Raw genomic sequence first — 6,000 nt, 5'->3', positions numbered from 1 at the left:
GTGCATGTGTGTGTGCATGAGCAGCACTGTATGCACACACCCTCAGTGTCGCTGGCAGAAAGATGCCAGGCACTATTCCCCCAATTTCCATGTAAATTATCAAAACCGAAGTCATTGGTCCTTCCCGACCGTGGCACATCACGTAAGCTCAGCATCGGGCCAGGCTGCTGCAGGAGTGGGACAAAGGGCTGATGCTACAGTCCGGTTTCCATGGCAACAGAGGAGGGGTAGTGAGACCAGAAATGTTGCAAACACCCCTTCTCGCTGCAGCCCAACGCACGGTATTGCAAAAGCCAGTGCTGTTTTGAGGGGGGGAGAGGGGGCAGGAAGAGTCCAAATGTCTTTACCTTTCGGGTTGCGGAATTTCCAAAATAAAAAGAAATGGCAATTTTTCTTCTCAATGTAGTTGCAAAGGGAAAGGAAAGCCGCCACGCAGGCCTCGTTTTCTGCGTGTAAAATGCGTGTGTTCTTTAAAAGGCAGTGGTTGGCTGCTTTTCCGGACATGATGTGGTTGAAGCTGTCATCGTAATGGAAATTCATTGCTGTAGCTATGGTAAATCGAGTTTTCTGCCTGTGCTGAATGCATTAGTCTAATGAGATGTTTGCAGCTGGAGAGCTGAGCTGCTGGAGACTTACACTGTGCTAAAAGACAGGGAGAAGATGGCTTTTGCCGCGTACTTGTGACTGTGCTGTAAGTCCTTTGCCCTTTGGGTCCCAATGCCCAGGCTCTCTAAAGACTCTGCTAAGTGTCTTGGCCTAAGCAATAGGTAAGGGGAAAGCATGCTTCTTCTTCTTCTCCTTCTTCTCTGCCTGGTGTTTGTCGCTCAGCCTTGTCAGAGCAGTTCTTGTTCTGCTTGTCTGTATGTGGTAACTTCGCAGCTCCTCAGTTGGAGACTCTCTTCCCCAAAGCACATCCTTCCCGAGCCCTGGGAGCAGTTCCTGTGGGGAGAGGGGCAGAGATCAGCTGGTGCTGCCGGCGTGTGCTGCGCAGCAGCGGGAGCGTGGCTCTGTGTCTGTGTGGGGGTGTGTGTGAGTTAGTGAAGACTTCTGACTACAGAGCACTCTGCATGCAGCCTGGCTTCGGGCTTTTCCAAACCTGAATCTAACTGGTCTTTTTTTTGCTGCCAAGGTAAATGCGTCTTCCATTTTAAAAGCAACTTATATTGCAATATATGTAGCAAACAGTATATATGTCACATGTTCTGGGGTTTTTGTACAGTTCATAAAGCAATGAGTTTAATTATAATCTCCTCATATCTTCAAACCAGATGTTAAGTTGAATTTTTATGCCTAACTGAAAACTGAAGGGAGCAATACTGTTTGCAGGCTGGGCTTTTCCTTCAACACCAACAGGCTTCTAGCTTCTGAGAGATACTGAGGAGCACACTTGAGCAGAGCTGTTTGTGTTTGTCTTTTCAGGTGTTTTAACGCTAACTTTGAGGGAGGACAGAGCACGGGGCTGCAATGCCTGCGGGCACCAGGCTAGCCCTGCTGGTCCCTCCCTAGCCCCCAAGCGCCCGCTGCCGCCCCAGCCCGCACCCACCTTTTGCTGACAGAGGGTGAAGCCCGGCGTGGTTCAGTGAGTAATTCCACCTTTCCATCGCTGCTGAATGGCTGTGGGGGTTGGTTTCTTTGCCTGGGGCTCATCTGACGGCAGCGGTCTGGCAGAAAGAAGTTGCTTTTGGATTTGATGCATGCGGGGCTTGTGGCAGGAATAAAGTTAACCCGGTGAGCTGCAGAAGGAAAGTTGCTAGAATGCTCTGCTTGGAGGGGGATTGCTATTTAATCCTGGGTTTATTTCAAAGAGGCTTCTGAAGATGTTTTTCTCAAGGACAGACCAAGGGCTTTTCCAATTGAATAAGGGCACAATGGGAGAAGTAAAGCAAAGAAAGGGATGTTGTTATTTGTGGGAGCAGGGATTGAGTCTAAAGAGTGTCTTTGTGCTACAGGAGTACTTAGAGCATCCTCCATCCCACCGTGCTGCCGGTTCCCGGTGCAGCTCAGCACACCAGGTTCAATCAGCCACTGGTGTAAATCAGCGTAACTTTCCTGGCTCCAGCCTCATCTGACACCAGCTGAGGGCATGGCTTGGAGATTTGCAAGTTTAGGTTTCGTAATTTTATTTAGATGAGGTGCCTCCCAGTCCTCTCCGGCTGCAGGTGACTTTGTATTTTAATTCAGATGTCACACTGATTTTCCCGATCAGGCAGAGCTCCTCTGCCCCATCATAAAAGTTAGTCAGCTGATGCACCTGTTCTTTAGATTAGAAAGACTGCCAGGGGCACAAGTTTTTCAGTGATTGAGTGTGAAAGAGGGACTGGAAAAAAAATCTACCAACAGGAAAATACATGTGCTGAATTAAACCACAAACACTGCAGAAGGTAAACCTTGAGAAACGCTTTGTTAGTGAGCACAGTAACTCCGATGTTTCTGTTATTTTGTGTATTGGAAATGTTTAAGTCAAGTACTTCCTTATGTTTTGTGGAAAAGGGTGGGTAGAAAGCAGCAATTTTCTTTCTTGGGCATTCAGTGACTTGCCATGAGGTTAATCACCTGCAGGGTTGAAACATGACTGCACAGGTGGCTATGGGACCTAGAAAGAAGAAATTGCAATAGGATGCTTTCCCCTCAGCCATTCCCTTAGTTCCGTGCATGACACAAAGATTTGGAGTTTTGTTAAACACAAAAAAAATTTTTTTAGAGAGAAAGGTGATATAGTACCTGATCATGGTACCAGAGGTTCAGGAGCTTGAGCTGTCTCCCCAATGTCTTTCCCTCCCTCAAATTTAGGTAATATTAAAGAAAAGGAAAAAAGCAAGAGAGGTCAGGTTGTGGGGTGAAGCAAGGAAGTGAGGTGTGGGACAGTTGTCCGTTCACATTCCAGTAACAGGAGACAGGTAAGCCCTGCCAGCTGGGGAGGCACCCGGACAAGGGCCTCCCTGCTGGGACGTGGGCTGGCCTCAGTGGGGATGCATCCATCCTCCTCATCCCTGGCAATGCTGGGACCTGTCAGCATCCTTGGACTCCCCCAGCATCCAGCTCTGGTGGGAGCCAGCTCAAACCCAATAGTAGAATATGGGATGATTTAACAAATTTGAGTTGAATCCTAGAAGCTGGACTTCAGTGATCCTTGTGGGTGCCTTCAGACTTAGAATATTCCATGATGCTATGGGTCTAATTGCCCAGCATCACCACTTCTCAGTGGGCTCTGCTCAGAGTTGCTCAGGGGCTCCTTTCCTGCTGTAAACTGAACTCACATCACTAAGGCTATGCCATACTCCTAGCACTACTTTGGAAACACCCAGGGCACTTTCAGCTGGAGACCGAGGCAGCTCTCCTCCTGCAAAAGGCGGGGAACCCACACACACCTGGCAAGTAAATACAAGGGGTAAAAGCACATTTTGGGGTAAGGAAGACTTTCAGGAAATAGTTGATGAGAGCAAGGCGGCAATGATTTCTGTTGAAAATGGAAAGAAATGAAATGTTTATATTTGGTAACACTGAAGTCAGCAAAGCCCTGCTTTCTTCAGGGCATTTTAGTTCATAAAACAAGGGAAATTAGTTCATATAGTTTCATAAACTATACTCAATGGCCACATGGTGTCTTTAAAAAAAAAAAGTAGCAATGAGAAAATAATACCCCAATACCCTAAAATCCTACCCTACTTCTTTCTCTACAGCTTTAAAATGGTGCAAAGGAGGAGTCAGCTTTATTTATATAAAACACTCCCAGCTGAGTTCTCCAGCTGACCATTAAGAGCAGCTACAGTGCTTAACAGGTGATGGCTCTCCACAGTGAGAATGAACAATAATTGGTTTACTTATTCAAAGAAAAATATTCCAGGCTCACCTTGGAGGGAAAAAATTAATTACATGTATTAATTCTGTCATAACAAGTTGCCTCATGAGGAACTGGTTTCCTGTACAAAGGAAGCAAAATTTTCTCTTTATTTCGCTGTATATTAGAAAAGAAACTTGATTCAAAATTGTGTGTCAGGAGATTAGACACTGCTCTGCTGAACAGAATCATGATATATTGGTGCACTAAAGGTACTGGCTAATTTGCTATTGGTTAATAAAATTGAAAAGAATTTATAATCTAAGCTAGCATCTTTGCACCGAGTTTTTCTGCTGATGAGAATGAAGGAATTAACAAAAGAAAAGGTGACGTGCAGTAAAGGTGGAGTTAAAATTTATTAATTAAAGATCTAAACTTCTGATGTTATTTTTTAAATAAAGCCTTATTAAAGATGATGAACCTGTAAGTCATTCATTAAGATTGACAGTTCCCTTTAGGAAATAGTGTAAATTTGGCTTGAATAAAGGATTGCCCAGAGAGAGAGTCTGAATGTGTAATTATATTCCACTGAAGGATGAATAATTCCTCTTGAATGGAACGGTTTGCTGTAGCCCTGCAGTTTATACTGACCTCAGCTTTAGGGGTGATTCTCATCATACAGAAGAAATGGTGCTATAAATGCCTTTTTCTTTCCCCCTGTAAGAGTTTGTTACTCTGTTTGCTTTGGGTGTGAGACGCAAACGATGGGGTTTCCTTTCCAACATCAGTTGGCAGTGCAGCCAGGAATATGCCTCTGGTTTCCTGCTCCTCTTCCCTGGCATGTGCACGGATGCCTGGTGTGCTTGGCATTCAAAATGTCACACTGACAAAAGTTTTTGCAGGGCCAGCTGTTGCTCTCGTTTCTTCAAGTATTTTTATACATGGGGCTCCCAGGAGTATTTGCTGGCATTTTCTTTATTTATGACAGGTGTGACTGAAATGGAGCATTCAGAGCTGTGCCCTAAATTGCTCTGAGTGCTTTGGTTACCCATTCCTCACAGAGGGTCTGATCCCACCTGCCCCCCACACAGACCCTGGGTGACCACACAGCTCTGCTGCAGCTGGAGCAGGAGGGAAGGGGGCTGCACCTGGCACAGGGAGGGGGAGGCCCAAGGTCTCACTCCTCTGTTAACCCTGCCCTGGCACGCAGGCACTGCCTGCCTTCCTGCCAGCACGCTGCAGCTCCAAGGTCCTGGCTCAGGAGACAGGCAGCTGGCTAAGGCCACCTGCAGCTGTACCCCAAATACATGCTGGTAGAGATATACTTTCCTCTATAGCTGGAACTGGTGCTGCACCTGAAGCAGTGTCTGCCCTGTACACTGCTCCCACCTCAGCACAGGGTGCCAGGGAGTAGTGGCAGCTCAACTGCTGGACTTCTGCTGGCACCTGGGCAATCCTTGCTTTCCCAGGGAGAACTACAGAGATGAATTCCACAGCATGTGCAGTGATAGGTGATTCCTTGTGGCATCCCCTGTGATCTCAAGTAATGTGTAACAAATAAGCTGTGTTTCTCTGTGACCCTCCTCGGATAGGAGCAGCACGTGTGCGCATGCTGCCTTTTGCTGAAGGACAGGTCTCTGCGAGCTGCCCCACCTCTCTGTTGTGTAAATACCTTTTCATGATGCTTGTCTCCATCTCTTCATGCTTCCACTTGTGTGTCAATGGTGTGAAGGAGGTACCACAGGATGTATCGTATTTTATTTGGTGGGAGGTGCAGGGAAGGTATGAGATGCTTTCTTCTTTCAGCCCATCTTCCTGCAGGTGTCACACACCTGAGGTTTCAATAAAAAAGCTAACTGTGAACAACACGTAAACCACCATGTCCCCAAAATGCAGGGTAAGTCCTTGTTGACCTGAAAGCCTGTAAGCAGCATTAGCCCCCAATGATTTCTTCCTGCCTGCCTGCCTGCCAGGAAAGACACCACAGACAGGTAGGTTTTTAACCCAAGACCTTATCTCGCACCACAGGCAGATTTATTGAGAATTATGGTAGTTGTCATCCTAAGAGGCTCCAGTGAGTGTTTAGGCACTCTATAAACTCACAGTCAGAGGGAATGCGTCACTCAAATACACAGTCTATCAAGGCATGAGAGAGGAAAGGTGGGAATGAGGGATCACCACTGCTCTTGTTTGCTGTGTGTCCTGTTGCCACCTCCTGTCCC

General features: G+C 46.7%; 1 protein-coding gene across 1 annotated transcript in view; it reads left to right on the top strand.

Moving 5' to 3' along the window:
- Positions 1–537: 537 nt before the first annotated feature.
- Positions 538–6,000, top strand: part of SCML4 (Scm polycomb group protein like 4) — a 79,510-nt gene continuing 74,047 nt past the window's right edge. The window contains exons 1-2 of the mRNA XM_032101397.1: positions 538–767; positions 1,420–1,579. The gene's annotated coding sequence lies outside the window, so the exon portion shown is untranslated. The remainder of the gene's footprint in view (positions 768–1,419; positions 1,580–6,000) is intronic.

This window comes from Corvus moneduloides, chromosome 3 (assembly GCF_009650955.1).
Source record: "Corvus moneduloides isolate bCorMon1 chromosome 3, bCorMon1.pri, whole genome shotgun sequence".
NCBI classification, from domain to species: domain Eukaryota; kingdom Metazoa; phylum Chordata; class Aves; order Passeriformes; family Corvidae; genus Corvus; species Corvus moneduloides.
Note: the sequence above shows the minus strand (reverse complement) of the source record. Positions and strands in the feature narration are given on the sequence as shown.